The following is a 20,584-nucleotide window of genomic DNA, read 5'->3' as shown; positions in this document are numbered from 1 at the left end:
AAAAAACCCACAAAAAAGCCTTGGGGTAGTTTGAGAGGATTCAGGGGACATAGGTTAGACAACATCTCATCAACTCTTCCAAGCTTAAGACTTCATGACACCCCCTCACGTCCCCACCGCCTCACATCTGCAGGGTCACCAAGAAGAAAGAAAACTCCTGCAGTAATGGAGAAATGGTCCCAAGGAAACTGGAGTCAGCAACAATATAATTGCTGGATGAAAAGTGAACAGACCGTGGGCAACAAAGAAATAAAATAACAACTGCTGGAACATGCAGTCTATGCATTTCCATTCGAAAGTCAACACATCTGGTAACTCACTCTTCTTCAGAGAAAACCCCAATTCATAGATATGGTTGCTGATGCTTCAAGGGTAGACAGATTGCTAAAGGTTGAAGAGTGGATACGTATCCATGCCGAAAGAAAAGGAAAGAGCTCTGGCTAAGGCTGTGTTCAACAGCCAAGACAGCTACTCAAGCGAAGGCATTGGAAAACAAAACCATTTCACTGGCAGTGTTTCATCACGTGGGCACAAGCCAGTGGATTACCCATTTGTTTTCCAGCCAGGTAAAGCAGCACCGTGTGGGACATCTTAAGTCAGCTGAGCTCACTGCATGGCCTTCTAGCCACTGAGAGCCCATCACCCAGCCTGAGTCTCCATATCCTTTCCAGAGGCTGAACTGTGATTCACATGGAGGGCTGGCTGCTCGGAAGTCAAGACTCTGTAAACCAGGGTCCCAGATGCTTTGTGGGAAGGAGTGGCGTTCCTTCGCCTGAGTCCTGGCGATCCTAGAGTGGGCTGCAGAAAGATGTATCGACTTATGTGTGCCAGGCTCAGCCGCATGTCTGGCCGAGTAAGGACAAGATTGGAAGCCACTCCTCCTTTCTGGGATTCTGAGGAAAATATCTCACTGGTTTCCCTTTATGCAACCCAGAGTGCCCTAAACACCTTGTTAGTGGAAAAGGTGGGCTAAGCATCTCGTGTGTCCCTCTGGCTAGCTCATATCTTGGAAGGAACAAAAATCAATAGAGATCTGATGTCCAGCTTGCCCAGAACAACTCTGGAAGGAGTTTCTGAAGGCAACAGTAAAGGAAGCTTTGCAGGTTTGTTGGGGTGATGAAGAGGAGGGACCCAAGGGGGGCCTCATTCTACCCCATCAGAAACCAAAGTCCTCAGGGAAGGAGGGACAGGCTGGAGTCACCTGGGCTTATCCTCTGCTTCTGCCTTCTCTGTGGTCTGTCATCACCGAGGGGGCTCTGCAGACTCTTGACTGAGGCCTGCCTGGGCTGCCATCTATTCCCACAGGGAGAGTCTACCTGGATTAAGTACAGAGCTTCTAAGAACTGTTCTGTATGTTTTCAAGAGAAAAGCAAGCATGGGGTAGAAAACATTGAGAATATGTCTCATAAACAGGATCAGGGGAAGGGCAGGAGGAGAGAGAATGGTGATTAGCTGCCTGTGTCTTGCCAATTATTCTATGTTCTGTTTATGTTTTCAGCAAGTGATTTTCCATTCCTGGTGAAGTGACCACGATGAGGGTCACCAGGACTATCCCTCAGACATCAGGAAAAATACAGACCCAAACAGAAGCAATGTCTGCCCATGGGCCAGCGAGTGCCGAAATATCACAGGTCCTGTTCTGACGCAGGGTTCTCCTCCCTTAGGTATTTTTAAACATGCTTGTAATCCTTTCAGAGCTGAATATGAGGACTTGGGTGATGCCTGATCAGCCAACAATCTGCCTGAAATAAGCCAGTGTGGGCACTCCTCCCCTGTCTGCTGGGACACTTTCCTCACCTGGAGTTACTACCCTTCAAGACACTACCCTGGCTGACAGCAAAGGTGGGAATATTGTCCCTTCCTCAGGGCAGCCTGACTTGATTTCCCAAGACAAGCTTCTTCCAACACAGCACACCTTTTCTTCATAGTACTTAGTACCAATATAACTAACCAATTAATTAAATTGGGTGCTTATTCATTTAACCTTTGCCTCTGTGCTGTGTTATAAACTTTTAGAAGGGGAGACCCTGTCCATCCAGTTTATCTCCAGCTACTGGAACAGAATCTGGTGCCCAGCAGGTGCCCAGTGCCTACTTGCTGGATGAATGACTGTACAAATGAATGGCATTACAGCCCAAGAGGACACTGTTACCTGGAGAGAAAGGATACAGACTCTGAGCCCGTGGCTGTCCACTCATCCCCATTCTGAATGGCACAGCAAGAACAAAGGCTTAGGAATCCTACAGACCAGGATTCGTACCCCACTTCTGCCCTTTACCCACTCTATGATGTTGGGAGAGTTTTCCTGTCTATGTTCCTCAGTGTTCCTATCTGTGAAGTGGGGGAGACTAACAGCGGCCACTTCAATGACTTGGAGGTATAAGGTGCTAAGCACAATATCTGGCACGTAACAGGTGCTCAATAAACATCAGTTTCCTTGGAAGGTCCAGAAGAGAAAATAAATTGCACACTGGCAATAACTGTAGAAGGGTAGTTGAGAGGATTTTAGCTAGAGAGGCAGCTCTTCTGGGAGAGACATCCGGCTTAGCACGTACAGGATCTCTAGATTAGCATGTACACGGACATCTAGCTTAGCATATATAGGTCACACATGAGCCAGGCCTAGAACTGGGGAAGACTGTAGCAAGAGCATTCTCACCTGTCCAGCCCAGTTAGTAGGGAACAAACTCCTTGAAAGAGATGAGGCTATGGTGGTGTCTTTTAAAATATGAACAAAAGGGATACAGAGCAGAGGATGCTCATTCCACAAAGCTTGCAAACCCAGAAAGACAACCATTAGTCTCCATGTCCAAAGCACAGAGCTTGGCTGGGCCTTAGCCCTCTGGGATCCCCATGGTACTCTTCTTCCTACAAGCCTTGCTGTGACCTGGGTAGTTCCAACTCCCAGTCTCAGGAGAGACAAGAAACAGGGGGATGGGGCAGGAAAGGGGAGGTAGGAAGAGAAGGTGAGGCATGGGCGCATTAGCAGGGAGCCAAGCAGGACAAGGGGTCAGAAGAAGGGTGGGGAGAGGATGGAAGGGATAGGTCTGAGGCCGGGGAGAGACATGTGACATGGAGCTGGACGTGTCATGTGTGATCATGCATCCATCTTTTTTCTTTTTAAGAGATGAGGTCTTGCTCTGTTGCCCAGGCTGGAGTGTAGTGCCATGATCATAGCTTACAACAGCTTTGAACTCCTGGGTTCAAGCCATCCTCCTGCCCCAGCCTCCCCACTAGCTGGGATTACAGGTGCACTCCACTATGCTGGACTAATTTTGTTTGTTTGGGGCAGAGATGGGGGTTTCACTATGTTGCCCAGGCTGCCCTCAAACTGCTGGCCTCAAGCAATCCTCCTGCCTCAGCCTCCCAACATGCTGGGATTATTAGACACGCATCTGTCCTTTAAACATGCATATTCTCTGTCCTTAAAATAGGGCTGGGAGCAGCTGAGGCAGTGAAAAAACCGTCCCACTCCTCCACCCACTCACTCCTTCACTCCCTTGGCAGACACTTATCAAGTCTTCACTTCATGCAGACAGCATGCTGGGGACAGAATGATGGGCAAAGCAGACAGTCCACGGCCTCCAGAGAGTCCACAGTGTGAGAAAGCCCTCCATATAACAGTCCCAGCTGCACAGACGCTCCATCCGGCAGGTGCTAAGAAGGGAAAGAAGAGGGGCTTCCAGCAGGCACGGGCTGGGGAGTCCACCCCCAGTTTCCCCTGCTGCCCCCTTTTTTGGGTGACTTCGGTGTCCTGAATGGCCAGCCCTCTTCCTCCCTGAGGAGGGAAAAAGAGCAGAAAACCAATGATCTGTGTCTGGACGCTGGTGATACCCAGGCCTGAGACCCAGAACAGCTGGGCCAGGCTTGAACGACAGGAGTCCAGGGATATGGCCCAGGAGCCTGGTGAGTTTCTGCCCCTGTCCCACCTTCCCCAGGCAGGAATAACAAAAGTAACACTGTTTCCCTGAGTGCTTCATGGAGTCTCGACAGAGGAGGGCGGGTGGATCAGAAGTTACATACTCCACTTCGTAGATTAGGAAACGAAGACCAGACAGGGTAAGAAACCCGGCCGAGATTTCACAATTACTCAGAGGTGAAGTTGGAAGCTGACTCAAGAACCCAGTGGCCTCCTATCCCCGGGCACACTGCCTCCAGACCGGGCTTCCTGGGGCCCTGGCTAGTTTGCATGGAGGCTTCCCAGACAGCCTGCTCGCCCTCCCAGCAAGCCACAGCCGGGTCCTGGGTGAGCCCATGAGAAGAGGCCCCAGGACCCTCTAAGGCAGGCACTGGGGGAGATCTAAGCAGAGTCAAATGCTGAGCTCTTGGCCGGGGGCAGGAATCTCCAGCTCCCTCCTCCCTTTTGGCAGCCACAAGTGTGAGGGCTCCCCTCCCCCCACCCCATCCATTGTAGCAGGGCGCTGCAGAGCAGCTGGCAAACACAGAACCAAACACCTGTGTGCCAGATATTACAGCTGCGTGTGGGAAACGTGATCCGTCTGCAGCGCCTGTCACATGCCGCGTCCAGTTGTTCCACTTGGGGCGGGTTGGAAGAGGATCCATGGGAGAGAACTTTCAGTGGCAGAATTTCAAAGCTCAGGCACCCACCGTCCCCTTCCTCCCACCCCCAGCATTTTATTCGCTCCTCTTTTTTTGGCACTCGGCATTTCCGGCTGAGTTTGCCTTTCACTAATTCCCCAGCGGTGACGGTGCTGGGAGTTGATGCCTCCGCAGAGTGACACACACTACACGACAATAATGAAGCTACTTAGCGAGCTCCGAGGGCTCTTCATCTTCAAAGCAGTTGTTTAACGACTTGCTCCAAGGGTTGCACATCTGGCTGAAATGTTTGTGGATCCCGGGTCGGTGGGTTGCCTTCAAAGCTGGGGTGCCTGGGGGACACCCAGAGGCATCCTGCAGTTGGGCTCAGCACCTCCTCCCTGGTGGGGTCTCATCCCCGTGGCTGCCAACGTGTCTATTCCAAAGTCCCGGGCTCTTCACCTGCTTCTCAGAGACACGTTCGTTTTCTGCCAGAATCACTTTCAGGGCTTTGGTTGATGTTAACAATTAGCCTGCATATGGAAAAGGGGGAAAATAGGACATTTTACAGGTGCTAAAGAGGGTGGGAAGGGGAAGAAGACAAGAAGAAAGCAGCCAGTTGTTTCCGGATATTAACTCACAGAAGCTCTTTCCCCAGAAGGTGGCTTTGCAAGGGTATAAAAGGTTTTCACCCACTACCAGCTAGGAGGCATTTACCATGATGGAACAGAAAAGAGGAAATAAAATCCAAAATAGAAAAGCATACTTCAAATATATCCACCCGACCCGAATGCCACAAGCTCCGTGAGACCTCAAATTTCTTGGGGTTTTGGCCTAGCCAGGAAATAGGAGATTGTTATTACACATAACAGACACCTGTCTATCAAAACCAAGTGCTCCGCACGAGTTATCTTGTTTATTCATCTGATCAATCAACTAATATTTATTCAGTCAATCCTCACTCCAACCTTATGTGGTAGTTTCTATTATTACTCCCAATTTACAGGGAAAAAAGTCAAGGTTCAGGAAATTAAGTGAAACTTAGTGAATTTGTGAAAGGCCTTCTAGATAGTAAGTTGGTAGAGAAAGATCTGAGACCAGACCAGAGATCTGGACCCCGAAGTGAAGAATACGCCAGAAGTCTGGTTGGTTCTCCCCACGGTCCTAAAACACTAGGCTTGGGTGACCTCGGCGGGGGAGGGGGCCAAATGCAGATTGATGCACCACCCCAACATGCTCAAAAGAGAAACCCCAGATTCATATTCTCCAAAGTTCTCACCTCTCTCTCCTCAACGTTCCCTTCAACTAAACACAAAGCACATCGTGGAACCCCATCTCTACTAACAAAATACAAAAAATTAGCTGGGCACAGTGTCACACACCTGTAGTCTCAGCTACTCAGGAGGCTGAGCTGGGAGGATCACCTGAGCCCAGGAAATGGAGGCTGCAGTGAGCTGAGATAGCGCCACTGCACTCCAGCCTGGGTAACGAGAGTGAGACCCTGTCTCAAACAAACAAATAAAATAAATACATAAATAAATAGAAACAAATAAACAGATAAAGTTCTAATTCCAGAAGTCATTTCATACAAACACAAATTAGTTTTTTTACCTTTTCACTTTGAAAAAAATTACACGGAAACTACATCTGTTTGCCCCATCGTCCCCCTTCCTGCACGTCATCTCCCTTGTCAGCCCTGTTGCCACAGAAGGTGGCACTTTCTTGGTCCTGTACAGAATGTAATTTTCACTTGCCCCTGGAAAATCAATATGGAAAGGCTCTAATTCCCCAGATTTCGATTTTTCAGTAAAAAAGTGAAAATGAAACTCTGCGGGATTGCAGCCAAAATGGTGCCCCTGAGCCAACTGCAGTCTGGAAGGAGACTCAGAGTTTCAGAGAAAACACCAACTTTGGACATTGTTCTGCTCAGATGACCCACCAGATGTGAGCAGAAACCAAGGTCTAGGGGTCTATGTCTAGGGGTCTGTGACATAGGCCAGGGGTCTGTGAGACTCAGCAGTGCTCCTTCCCAGAAAGACTTCTCACTCCAGAGGGATTTGGGGCAAAACTCTGCCTGGCCCGAGGCGCTACTGATGGCAGAGATAGTAACAGGGAAAAGCTTAACTTGGGAACCAACACATCCATGACTTAAAATTCTGTCTCCATCGTGTAATGGCTACTTTCTGCTTAGCAGCTCTGAGGATCTTATTTTCTCAACCCAAAGGAGGAGGAGGAGGAGGAGGAGGAGGAGGAGGAGGAGGAGGAGAGAGGCTGAAGTTGTTGATTGAGCTCTCAGCATTGACACGAGGAGTCCATGAAACAATCTACAGGAAGGCGCCCCAAACGAAGCCTGGCTGGGAGGAGACATTCAACAGGGTGCGTTTCCTTCCTGTCGCCACCCCCTCTGTCCCTATAATTGAGGCTGAACAACTGATACCCTTCAGTGCCTAGTGTTGTCAGTGGAGGGCCACAGTGGACTATTCAGTTCCCTACCCTGGGGCCTCCTAATCCCCCCCACGATGGTGACAGATGTAATGAAAATGCTGCCACCCATCTCCAGACTCTGGGACCAGACCCCTCCAAAGCAAAACCACCAAAGGCTCTTCCACAGCTCTTTCTGTGGCTGTTTTGACACTGACCCCTGAGAAAGAAGAGCAGCCCCCAGCTTAAGACCTCATCCTGTAACAGGAGCCGGGCTTCCTGGCTGCTGCTGCTGCTGCTGCGTGCCCCAGGACAGCTCAGCCCGAGCCAAGTGCAGTGCCCGCCGTTAGAGTGCGAGTCCCAGGATGCTTGGCTGCTGCCACCTGATCCTGGTAAGGTCACGTAGCTGCTGGGTGCTTCAGCGTCCTCAGCTGTCGAACAGGTTAATAATAGTGAGGCATGCTCTGACCCAGCGCAGTGGGGTTTAGCCAAGAGAAGCCTCTCTGACAAGTTCAATGATGGGACAGAAAGAGAAGACATTTTAAAGAACAAAACCGCATAGCGTTGAAGTTTGTTATTTCACGCCTATGTTCCTCTTGTGCCCCAAAGCAAAGGAAAGGGAATATCTAAGGTCCCCGAGACAACATACAGCCACTTCTCCAGGTTTCCTGGTGTCTCTCTGTTGAATACTGCTCAGTCTTATGAGTTGCTTTCTTGCCAGCCCCAGTAGCTTCCAAACCTGTGACCTGGAGGCTGTGCGGGGAGGGAGGTTGGGGGAGAGGGAAGGAATGGAGTGGAGGCTGGCTGTTTCAGGGAACCACATAGGGTTTTAATGACTGCCCACCCGCCTCGCCTCCACCTCCAGGTTCACCCAGACTCTATGCAACAGGAGAGGGGCAATTCCTCAGGAATTGCTGTCATCAGAAAATGAAGGGATGGATTCTAGAAGGGTGCCAATAATTGATGCCAAGTACAGTATAAAAGCATTGCTGAATTTTTGTAGGAAAACAAAAATAAGTAAGCAAGTCCGCCTCCCCACACATGAATAGAACCAATTTGATTGACATGAAGAACTGGGGCCTTGAAGACAGTGTTTTCTGGCTGGGCATGGAGACAGGGACCATCGGCCACTAGTGGTTTGGGATTTCCTGAGTGGGAATGCCAGAGATGACTGAAGACTCAGCTGAGACAAGAGCCTCCTAAGCCACACCCATGCAGTTGCTCATCCAACCTTATCTAATAGCAAGAAGTTGGAAACAACCTAAATATCTATCAATAGAAAACTGACTAGGTCGAACATACAATGCCATACTACTTACTGTTCCATTAAAGGCTATTAAAAATGGGTTGGGCATGGTGACTCATGCCTGTAATCCCAGCGCTTTGGGAGGCCAAGGCCAGTGGCTCACCTGAGGTCAGGAGTTCGAGACCAGCCTGGCCAACATAGCAAAACCTTCTTTCTATTTTTTTTTTTTAAAAAGGCTATTAAAAAGAAAAAATAAAGATTTACACATAGAAAGATGCCCCCATAATATAGTATCAAGTAAAGAAAGCAGTTTCTATAAATTGTATGATATTATCCCATGTAGGTTGAAGGGAATCCACACATCTACGTTGCGTATACGCATTGAGAGGTATCCCGAAATATGTTTGCCAAAATGTTACTGCAGCTTCTTCAGGGGATAAGATCTTGACTGATCATTTTTCTTTCTTCCTTGTTCTCTTCTGCATTACTTGACTGTTCCTTTCCCTACAAAGGGTGCTTTCTTTTTTTGAAAAGCACTATTAAAAATCCATCTCTGTAAGAAGTAACTTTCATCTTTTTATCTTGGTGGAAGTTTGTGAGTGAATAGTGAGAAGGGCATTGAACATCTTCTTGATCTTCCAAGATATACTCCGATTCATAGAGAATAAAGCCCTCTGTGATTTCCTAATATCACATAAAATACCAAGGAGAAGGAAAGTAAGGTAGGAGGTCATCCAAAGTATTTCCTTTGACTCTGAGAAATCCTCTGTCCCAACTCTCTTGCAAAGAAAACTAAACTAGCACATATCGTATAAGGTCTGTTTTTCCACAGCCACATCCTCCTCTTTTTTCTTTAGTGCTTCTGTTCAAACATGTATTGAACAGGTGGAATATGCAAGACCTTCTTTTGGGAACTCATCACCTCATCTGGGACCTATGCTTTGTTTCAGGCCTAGTACTTAGAACAGTCACCGAGGCCAAGGTTGTGGTGAAGGAAGCTGAGTGCCCACCTGGGTCTTCTCGTCCGTGGAGTGAGTCAGCACTGATTACAGAGCATCTGAGGCCTCTCAGAGTGAAGTGCATTTGCAAAGTAGTCCCTCCTCTGTGCTCACATGCACCGTCTGGAGAGTCAGGTTGTCCTCACTGACTCAACATCCATTCATTCAGTATTTACCGAGTGCCCACTGACCATCAGGACGGTGCTGGGAGCTGGGTCCAAAGCGGTGAGCTAAGTACACTCTCTGCCCTCAAGGAGCTTACATCTTAGCGGGAGAAGCTGGACAATTAAACACACGCACACACGCTTTACGAGGTCTTAAGTGTGATGCAGAAAGGCCAAATGGGGTGAGGAGACAGAGTGACAGAGTGGCTGGTGCTAGACAGGGCTGTCAGGAAGTTCCCCTTGGATAAGATGACCTCTGAGCAGAGACCTGAGAAAGGTGAGGGAGTGAGGATGAGGATGCCTGAGGAAAGAACATTCCAGGCAGGGGAGCAGTATGTGCAAAGGCCCTGTGGGAATGTTTGCTCAATGCATTCTAGGAGCTACAAGCAAGTCAGTATGGCTGAAGCGCAGCAACCAAGCAGAGTGGGTGGGAAGCAGGCCCCCCGAGGGTGGAGAGGCCCAGCCCTGCAGGGCTCTGTGGGCTGTTGGAAGGACTTGGCATTACATCCTGAGTGGGATGGAAAACACTAGAAGAGTTGTAAGCAATTACATGATCTAACATAGTGGAGGCTGCATTTTTTTTCTTTTTTCTTTTTTTTTTTTTTCAAGACAGGGTCTCCCTCTGTCACCCAGACTGCCATGCAGTAGTGTGACCACAGCTCACTGCAGCCTCAACCTCCGACCTCAGGTGATCTTCCCACCTCAGCCTCCCAGGTAACGGGGACTACAAGTGTGCACCACTACGCCCAGTTAATTTATTGTATATTTTGTAGAGATGGGGTTTCACCATGTTGCTCAGGCTCTCAAATTCCTCAATCCATCCGCCCTCCCTGGCTCAATCCATCCACCTTTCCTGGCTTCCCAGTGTGCTGGGGTTTCAGGTATAAGCCACCATGCACTGGCCATGCATTTTGTTTTTTCTAGAAATGGTGGGAGAAAAGAAGAAAATATACCAAATGAATAAGAATTAAGAGACATAACTTTTTAAAAGAAAGAGACTGTCCAAAAGGACTCCAAACACTGCTACAGGTTTCCTACTTTGCATAACAGTAATTCTATTTACCTTGTATGAATGAATGCCTTTCCTCAAAAAGTATCATAAACAGTATTCAGGCAACGGTCTTGGAAAGCAGAACTATCCACAGGATGACAATAGGAGCCTTGAGTAAAGCAGTAAGTCCCAGTGAGTCACCGGGGACTTTTCCTTCCTTCTTTGCCAGCGTGAAGGCCATTTCCCTCTCCTTTCTCTGAACCCACCTTAAAGATAAGAATGAGCTGGCCGGGCGCGGTGGTTCACGCCTATAATCCCAGCACTCTGGGAGGCCGAGGCAGGCAGATCATGAGGTCAAGGTATCAAGACCATCCTGGCCAACATGGTGAAACCCCGTCTCTACTAAAAATACAAAAATTACCTGGGCGTGGTGGCGGGTGCCTGTAGTCCCAGCTACTGGGGAGGCTGAAGCAGGAGAATTGCTTGAATCTGGGAGGCAGAGGTTGCAGTGAGCTGAGATCGCACCACTACACTCCAGCCTTGCGACAGAGCGAGACTCTGTCTCAAATAAATAAATAAATAAATAAATAAATACATAATAAAAAATAAGAATGAGCCTGAGGTGGACCCTTGGTTTCTTCTTTCTGTAAGTCCAGAGTCATCTGTCCTGTCACATTTTATTTTTAGCACTAAATTAATTTTAAAAATCTATTAATAATACAACAATTTATAAAATTAGTAATAGCTAATATTTATTTGGTATCTATCACATGCTTTATAAATATTACTAATTTAAATTGTTGTAAGAACCCTTTTCATCCAACAATTGGGGCATGGTAGATAAAAGAAAAAAAAGAACCTTTAAATACCATTATTACCCCCATTTTAGTGTTCAGGACATTGAGATGCGCAAAGGCTGAAAAAACTTGCACCCAGTTTTATCTGTGGTTCATAGCAGAGCTGGAATTGAAACCTACTGCTGACTGCATCTAAATCCTGTGTTCTTAGCCAGTAAGCTATACTGCCCCTAACCAATGTGCAGGGCCAGAGTCCAACAGGGATATATAAGCATAGATCCTAGTTGCTTGAATTCAGAGACTAGTTGGAGCCAAGACCAACATAGAGAACCGAAAAGGGAGAGGGTAGCCTTGTACCCGTGGGACTGGTCAGACCCCAGAAGGAAGGCTTTGGGGAGCAAGGGCAGCAGGGGCCACGGTGTCAAGGGTTATTAATTGTTACCTATTCACTGTTGCCGTGGGTGGTATGCTGATCTGGCAACCCTTCAAGCAATGTGTATGCAGCTGTGTGAACATGTGTGTCTCCACTCAATGTGGGCCAACTAGGAGTAAGACCTTCTTCTATTGGTAAAGAAAGTACATTTAGCTGGGCGTGGTGGCTCACACCTATAATCCCAGCACTTTGGGAGGCCAAGGCAGGCAGATCATTTGAGGTCAGGAGGTTGAGACCAGCCTGGCTAACATGGTGAAACCCCATCTCTACTAAAGACACAAAAATTAGCTGAGCGTGGTGACATGCGTCTGTAGTCTCAGCTACTCAGGAGGCTGAGGCGGGAGAATCACTTGAACCCGAGAAGCAGAGGTTGCAGTGACCTGAGATCGTGCCACTGCACTCCAGCCTGGGTGACAGAGTGAGACTGTCGAAAGAAAGAGAGAGAGAGAGAGAGAGAGAGAGAGAGAGAGAGAGAGAGAGAGAGAGAGAGAGAAAGAGAGAGAGAGAGAGAGAAAGAAAGAAAGAAAGAAAGAAAGAAAGAAAGAAAGAAAGAAAGAAAGAAAGAAAGAAAGAAAGAAAGAAAAGAAAGAAAGAAAGAGAAAAGAAAGAAAGAAAGAAAGAAGAGAAAAGAAAGACAGAAAAGAAAGTATGTTTGGACACCTAACAGCAACTAAGTTCTCAGCTCAAAAAGTCTGGAGCTTGATGAGGTGAGCCCTTGAGTCGATTTTTCTAGCAGCTCCCATCTATGGAGCACTCATTCTGATCCAGGCACTCTGCAAGGCATTTGCCAAACATGAGTGTAATCTAATTCTCACTGCCTGGGGAGCTGGTTTCTCCATTTTACGGATGAGCTGAGTAAGGTGACTAAGGTCTTACAGCTTAGAGATGTAAGAGCTGAGACCCTATCCCAGTCAATTCAAAGGCCAGTGTCTTAATCTGATGTGTGCTTCCTCATTTCTAGGCACTCAGACTATACTCAGGGTAGTATAAGCAGTGTGTGTGTGTGCATGTGTGTGTCTGTGTGTGTGTGTGTGAGAGAGAGAGAGAGAGAAACAGAGAGAGAGAGCTCTAGTAGGCACTGGAAATCCAAGCAGAGGGCAGGCCCAGACTTGTCCCCTCTAGCAGTACACACAGGAGAGAGGTTTGGGGCTTTAATCCCCATCTGAAGTTTGGCCACTGTTTATCGAACTACCTTGCACAGGCACTCTCAGAACAAAGCTTTTGCTCAAAGAAGCCCACACCCTCAGGCTGGGCAGGTGTGTCTGAGGCTGGGTTTCCTGGCATAGACACGCTGGCCATTTGGGCACCAGCTGTACCCAGGACCTCCATGGATGCCTCTTGTGCCTCCCTGCCCTGCTCCACTCATCTGAGCTCACAAGATGGGCTCAGTTCTCTAGGTTCTTCATCCAGAGTCTCATCCCAGCCCTGAAGGCTCATGGGAGACTGCCAGCAATGGTGAAACCACCAATATGCTGGAAAGAGATGCTGTGGTAGGTCCAGGCCTCACAACCAAAAAGACTCAAAAGCCCTTTCCTTTCGACAGGTTCCTTCTGACCTAGAGGACGATGGCCTCTTAACTTCCAGCCTTGGAATGCATCCAGCCATCACTTATTGAGCACCTACACATCCTATTCCTTGTTTTTAAAAATAAAAGAAAGAGGCTGGGTGCGGTGGCTCATGCCTGCAATCCCAGCACTTTGGGAGGCCAAGGAGTGAGGATCGCTAGAGGCCACGAGTTTGAGACCAGCCTGGGCAACATAACAAGATGCTGTTTCTAAAAAATAAAAAGAAAAGAAAAAAAAAGCCAAGTGTGGTGATGCCACAGTAGCCAGGAGTCGGCCTGTGGTCCCAGCTCCTCAGGAGGCTGAGGTATGAGGATTACTTGAACCCAGGACTTCAACGATACAGTGAGTTACATGATCATATGATCATACCACTATACTGTACTCCAGCCTGGGGGGTGACAGAGCAAGACCCAAGACTCAATCTCAAAAAAAAAAAAAAAAAAAAAAGAGAGAGAGAGAGAGAATTTTTAGTTCTGCTTAGATGTAAAAGGCTTTGTCTATTCACATTGGTATGTGACCTTGTTTGCTATGAGTAGGCATCTGAAACTCTTAATTTATTTGAGTCAACTTAAATCAAGCTGATCTGCAAATTTTAGAAGTTTCCTGTGTGTTATAAAGCACTCAATTATGATCCTCCTTATGTAAAAGAGAATCCACATACTGGCGTTGAACGTATACATTGGGAGGTATCCTGAAAGATGTCCCCCAAAACGCCATGTGTGGTTTTCTTCAGAGGATGAGATGTTGAGTGGCTTTTTTTTTTTTTCCTTGTTCTCTCCTGCATTGTTCAGGAAAGTGCTAGGCAGAGAAAGATAAGTACCATCACCCAGTTAGTCTTTCAAACCTTTCCCACTGGAGCACCTACTGGCACAGACAAGAGTCAATCTGAGTGCCTAACATAACCCAACAGAAAGGCAGGCTTCTTTGAAAGCTTGTGTTCATTCTTTTTTTTTTTTTTTTTTTTTTTTTTTTTTTGAGACGGAGTCTCGCTCTGTCGCCCAGGCTGGAGTGCAGTGGCCGGATCTCAGCTCACTGCAAGCTCCGCCTCCCGGGTTCGGGCCATTCTCCTGCCTCAGCCTCCTGAGTAGCTGGGACTACAGGCGCCCGCCACCGCGCCCGGCTAATTTTTTGTATTTTTAGTAGAGACGGGGTTTCACCGTGGTCTCGATCTCCTGACCTTGTGATCCGCCCGCCTCGGCCTCCCAAAGTGCTGGGATTACAGGCGTGAGCCACTGCGCCCGGCCTTTTGTATTTTTTAGTAGAGATGGGGTTTCACCGGGTTAGCCAGGATGGTCTCGATTTCCTGACCTAGTGATCCACTCGTCTCGGCCTCCCAAAGTGCTGGGATTACAGGCTTGAGCCACCGCGCCCGGCCAAAAGCTTGTGTTCATTCTTAAATGTCATGCAAATGTTGTATTATACTCCACAATATACTGTTTAAGCCTAAAAGTGCTCTTGGTTATTTACCGTCAAGCAGAATTAATGCTCCAGGAAAATACTCCAGATTTATCCTGTGGCTCTCTCCATGTCTCCAGCGTAGATTGCCAGGACTTCTAGGACTGGGGCCACTCTGAGCAGCAAGGAGGTGACAGTCTGTCCAAATCAGGGTTCCATGGACTTCTGGATTCTCTGCTAGTCTCCTCCTTCAATTGTAGAAGGCTCCCTGGCAAAGGATGCAGAGCTCTTTAAATCTGGAAGTGCTAGTCAGGTAAGCTTGAAATGGGCTTTCTTCAAAAGGGGTATTAGAATTCTTTAACTAGAGGCGCTCAGGAAAATTTGCAAGCTCTAGAAAAATCTGTTGCATTAATAATTCCGCTCCAATCCTTGATAAGGTCCTCTAGCTATCTCAAACACACCTCTGGTCCCTTGGACTAAAGATTTATGCTTGTTGACTTTTGTTCTATTTTCTGGTTTTTCAGGACCGACAAAGCCTGTTTGACCAGTCAGGTGAAACTAGTCTTTAAACCCTAATGACCCGGATTAGCCATCTTGAGACTAACAGCTGATATCACTGACAGTGGCCAAGACACAACGCAAGGTGGTGCATGACCTAAGCCCTTGCCAAGCTATGGTCAATGCATGGCCCAGCACTCGATGGCACATGACTTCAGGAATAGTCGCATGTACTCTATTTTCAGGTGATAGGTGTCCCACTTTGGGGTTATCTCACAGTTAACACAGATGGAAAAGTCTATTGAGTGCCCATAAAAATATTCTGGTCTACTTTCTAGTTGTTGCTTTGTATCTGCCAACATGATTTAATTACTGAGGTTGAAACAAAGACTGGCTCTGGCCCATCTACACTGGAGAATGACTCGGGCAGGTTCACTTGGACTTTGACACAAATCACCATTCCACTGGAGTGTGGCTAAAGATGTTTCTGGGTGTCTCAGGACAAGCAACCTCCCTTTAAAGTTGGTTCTGTTTCTGGGAAGACTACTAAAACACACATGGCCAATTTTTATTTCTTAATTAAATGAAGACATTTTAAAATAAATAAAACATACACAAGGGCGTCTGATGCTGTTCCTTATGCTTTCCCTCTATCTGGCATGTGGTCAAGGTCGTGCTATATAAACTAAAGTAATAGGATCTTCTGTGGGGTGCTGGGCTGTTCAGCCGTCAATGCCAAAGGGCTTTGGCAGCAAGAGAGAGCAGGGACACTAAGCAGAAATATCACAGTCAACTTGCTGTTTTCAGTAAGATGGTGATAATAGAAGGACGGAAGTAATACATTGTCAAAAGCATAGAACTGTTGCTCCTCACACACTTGAAACATTGATTATCTGAAATCACCTGGTATGAAAAGAAAAAAAAAAAAAAAGAAACGCAGAAAAAAAGTTTTCTTTAAGCTGAATATTTTTAAGGCTAAAAATGTGCTATTTTCTAGAAGTTAATAAATCACTATGTGACTTTGGTTCAGGTTTTCTGGAAGAACCTCTCTTTGGATTAGTATCAGTTAAGAATGCATTTGGCTACATGTAACAGAAAACATTGCTATAGAAACGGAAAGAACTAGGGCTTGCTTTCTCACACAGGAAAGAAGTGTGGGGGTTGTAGTCAGGGCAGGTGTGGCTGCTCAGTGATGTTCTCGGGGACCCAGGTTCTTTTCATCTTTCTACTCCTCACTTATTCTCAACATCGTCAGGCTTTCCATCTCATTTACTGAATGTCATTGGTATATTTTGACATCTGCATTCTAGGAGGAAGAGCAAAGGGTGAAAAGAGACCTTCCCCTTGGTAAAGCTTTGTCTTTTGACTTAAAGAGTCCGTGTTCTCCAAGGACGTCTTCCCATATCTCAAGACCGGACTGTGTTCAATGGATTCCATCAACCGCCCAAAGGCTGAGAAAGACTGCTGTGAGCTGTGTTGCCACCCTATATAAAACTGGGCTCCCTAAGTCAGGATGCCTGAGGGAGATAGAGATGTTGGGTGAACAATTAGCAGTATCTGTCACAGTGGCTGGGACCTGGTAAGGAATCCTGGTACCTGTATAAAAGTCAGGATCTGGCCAGGTGCAGTTGCTCATGCCTGTAATTCCAGCACTTTGGGAGGCCGAGGCCGGCAGATCACCTGAGGTCCGGAGTTCGAGACCAGCCTGACCAACATGGAGAAACCCCGTCTCTACTAAAAATAGAAATTAGCCGAGTGTGGTGGCACACGCCTGTAACCCCAGCTACTTGGGAGGCTGAGGCAGGAGAATCGCTTGAACCTGGGAGGCGGAGATTGCGGGGTGAGCCAAGATCGAGCCGTTGCACTCTAGCCTGGGCAACAAGAGCGAAACTCCCTCTCAAAAAAAAAAAAAAGAAAAAGAAAAAAAGGTCAGGATCCATCCTTCCAAACAATGCAAATGGTTTTCCACTGAGTTTGCAGCCAACCAGTGGCTACAGTAACGTGTCATCTGAACAAGGGCCACCAGGTCCCAAGGTCTATGATGCCTATGGCCTTGAATGAGGAAAAGAATAAGATTACAGCTGTATCCTCTTATTCCAACCTAATGGTACTTAATGAAATCATTAGCATGCATTACCAGTAAGGTGGCTCATTCATATGGCTCCTGATAAAATACATAGCTTTCATTTACAGCTAAGTAGGGGAAGAGATTCCTTTACTCTGTCATTTGTGCTTCTTTCTTCTCTGCTGAATGTTACACAAGACTACTTAAATTCCCTGTTTCCAGTGATTTAAACAATCGACTACACTTAGCACTTCTTCCCAGCTCTCAATCTTGTAAAAAATTCTATTCTCCTGACCAGCTTAAAGACCTCTCTGGAATTATGCCCGGCATTGTTTGTCATGTTCCTATTTGGGGAGTTTTTTATTCAGGACCCGTGGGCTCAGGAGACTTCTCAACAATGTCAATGGGCTGGGGGTAAGGCTCAATATTCACATATTTCAAAGTCAGGACTGGCATCTACAAGCACTACTTTACAGATTATTCAAAGCTCATGATTTGCTTAAAGCTGGTGATTTTATTTTAAATTTATGGAAGATTGCACAGTATGACTTATAAATCTCACGGCAGGGATTTATAAATGCTGGGCTACTTTTTTAAAAATAATAGCTGTACACAATCAAATTGTATTTGGCTTATGCTTGGTTCTGACCTCCGGATCTCATAAAAATGCTCCTCGACATAACCAGTCATTTTCTATCTTGAAACTGGGATATTGTGATTTTTTTATTCTAAGTACACAAAATCCACAGGCAAGAGAAAATATCTATTAAAAGAAGGGGAGATGAAAGTGAATTCCTTCTACCAAAATGAAGTAAACCAGGCAGTTAAGAACACCTGGCAGGATACAAATGGTCATCTTGTATCGATATTCACCCCCAATTTCTAGTTGCTACTTTTCTTCATTACCTAAGAGAGTGGTTCACTCATTCTTGGGGAAGGACAGTCTTTTCCAGAACAAATGAAAATATTTTCTCAGGGAGGTAAGTATAAGAGAATGGCATATTTGAAGGGCTGGCTCTTCCCTGCGCTTGAGAAAAGGGAACCAGCAATAGTGGTGAAGGCAGATTTTGAGTCCAGGTAGTCTTGTTCCAGAACCCATGTCGCTGACCACTACCCTATACCGTGGGGCTCTCACCATCCAACATGGAGACCAAAGGGCATCCCTGGGTCTCCCATAGAGGGATGAGGAGGGATTCTCGCACCTGTTCTTGGGAGAAGAGGGAAGGGTTGTTTGAACCGGGCATCCTGGAGCACCCACGCTGGGACCAAGGCGGGTGGATCCTACCATCAACATGTAGAGTCAAAAGGAGAAATAGAAAAACAACAAGAGGACAAAAATTAAGTGTAAAAGGCCGATCAGTGAAATCGCTTTCTCATGTGTGAGCAACAGAGCTATAAAAAGAACTTCAAGCAGCTTTTCAGTCAAACCTTTACAGTCTATCCACCCAAGAAAGAGCCTCAAAATTAAACTCTCAACTTTTTATTTAGGGCCAATTTTCATTCAGATGTGTCCTTATTGTACCCCTCTCAGGTCAGAATGATCCCCATCTCGCTATCAGCCAAGTTAGGCTGCACAGCCCAACATATACTCAGAGCTCAAGAAATCTTATTGAAAAAGAAGCTCCATCACCATCCTGTATTTCAGAAGCAGCAATCACATAGCCAGCCAAAGTGAAATTAAGAAATTTGCATGTCATTTATTAATATCCTCCTTGTCTGTCAAGCAGGCTTCAAAAACATATTTTCCTCCTTTCAAAAGAAGCAAATTGTGATGAGCTCATTCACACTAAGGCTCTCAGGCCAGGCTATGTTTCTCCACGAGTATGCAGAGGGTAAACTTCCACAAGGGAACGGTGGCCAATTGATACATTCTTTTCTTTATCCTAGTACCCAGAGCGTTCTTTCCTACATACAGTGTAGTGTCTACAAAACGGTCTCCATTCCAGCATAGTCTTTTTTGAAATCAAAAGTATTTCAAGTTGCCAGCCTGGGCAACAGGGTGAGACACTAACTCTACAAAAAAGATTTTTTTTTTTTAATTAGCCAGATTATGGCATGCTCCTGTGGTCCCAGCTACTCAAGAGGCTAAGGAAGGAGGATTGGTTGAGCCTCGGAAGCTGAGCCATGTTCATGCCACCGCACTCCAGCCTGGGCAACAGAGCAATACCCTACCTCAAAAACAAAACAAAACAAAGCGAAACAAAAAACTCCAAGATACTGTGTGTTAGATTAGGGAATTGTTGGTTTGTTAGATAGGATGATAATGTTGTGGTTCTAAAAGGAAATGTTCTTATGTTTTGGAGATGCACAGTGAAGCATTTAGGGATGAAATGTAATGATATTTGTAATTCACTTTAAAATGTTAGTCAAATTTTTTAATACATAAAGTAAATATGGTAAAATGTTAACAGTGGATATAGCCAAGAAATGGGTTAAGTGTCCATTAAACTTTTCTCTCTGTAGTGTCTGTGATTAAACATTTTCATAACAAAACATCAAAAACTGCAAGATGGAGCTTCCCTGAAAGCTGCCTGGTCTCCTTATCAGACACCTTCCCCCTCTTCTGGCACCTGCAGCCACCTGTAGCCAGGCCTCTCCATTTAAGTTCTGAAGCTGTTGAGGTGCTTTCTCTATGTGCCAAGCGCCATTCTAAGCACTTTTTATTAATTACATCATCTGCTCTTCACCAAAGCCCTATACAATAGCTAATATAGCAACTATTATCCCCATTTCGCTGAGACGTAAACTGAGACCCAGAGGTGTGAATGTGCCCAAGATCACTCAGCTAGTAAGTGTCACAACCAGAATTGCAACCAGGTCATTCATTACTACGTTAAAACACCCCAGCCAATTAGTCATCTGAGGTCACAGTGCTTCTCTCATAAAGGTGTTTGAAGGTGTTGGCCACACTTTACCACCCTACATGATATTAATTACATTCTAGCAGTGCTCTTTCTACATGAGATAAAGTTGGTTCCTGTTGTTGCTTCCCCTTTTTGTGTTTCTCTCAGAAACAAATCAGTGTCTGCTTCTTCACAGACACTGGATAAATAATTATTGATTGCTTTGCTATTTAGTAAGATGGGTCAAGTTCTAGGCTGATAGCAATCCTCGAAGCCTTCACCTTTGGCTGAAGATTCCTCTGTCTCTGTTATTCAAGTATGAGTGGTATAGTCCCCACTCAGCAGGTGATAATCCTCCTCAGAGGTGTCCTGAACCCATTTCTGATGCCCACCTTGGTTTATTCCTGCCTTACCGAATCATTATCAGAAACAACAATGAATAATGTGGTGCATGTTTGTATTGGACTCAAGGAACCTGGCTGAAACCAGCATATCTATCTATCTATCTATCTATCTATCTATCTATTATCTATCTATCTATCTATCTCTATCTTTATCTAGCTATCTATCCATGTATCTATCTATCCGTCTGTCTGTCCATCTGCCTGTCCATCTGTCCGTCTATTTCT

General features: G+C 46.2%; 2 long non-coding RNA genes across 2 annotated transcripts in view; one reads left to right on the top strand and one right to left on the bottom strand.

The window, feature by feature from the left end:
• Window positions 1–4,493: 4,493 nt before the first annotated feature.
• The window catches only part of LOC139356408 (uncharacterized), a 52,123-nt gene continuing 36,032 nt past the window's right edge, over window positions 4,494–20,584 (bottom strand). Inside the window, exons 2-3 of the long non-coding RNA XR_011608246.1 lie at window positions 14,622–14,817; window positions 4,494–5,072 (exon numbers count right to left, since the gene is read on the bottom strand). This is a non-coding gene — a long non-coding RNA (uncharacterized lncRNA). The remainder of the gene's footprint in view (window positions 5,073–14,621; window positions 14,818–20,584) is intronic.
• On the top strand, window positions 13,177–15,660 carry LOC139356407 (uncharacterized). Its single transcript, XR_011608244.1, has 3 exons — window positions 13,177–13,496; window positions 14,690–14,862; window positions 15,074–15,660. It is a non-coding gene; the product is annotated as an uncharacterized lncRNA (long non-coding RNA).

Source organism: Macaca nemestrina, chromosome 1 (genome assembly GCF_043159975.1).
Source record: "Macaca nemestrina isolate mMacNem1 chromosome 1, mMacNem.hap1, whole genome shotgun sequence".
NCBI lineage: Eukaryota > Metazoa > Chordata > Mammalia > Primates > Cercopithecidae > Macaca > Macaca nemestrina.
The sequence above is the reverse complement of the archived record's forward strand: the minus strand, read 5'-3'. Positions and strand labels throughout refer to the sequence as shown.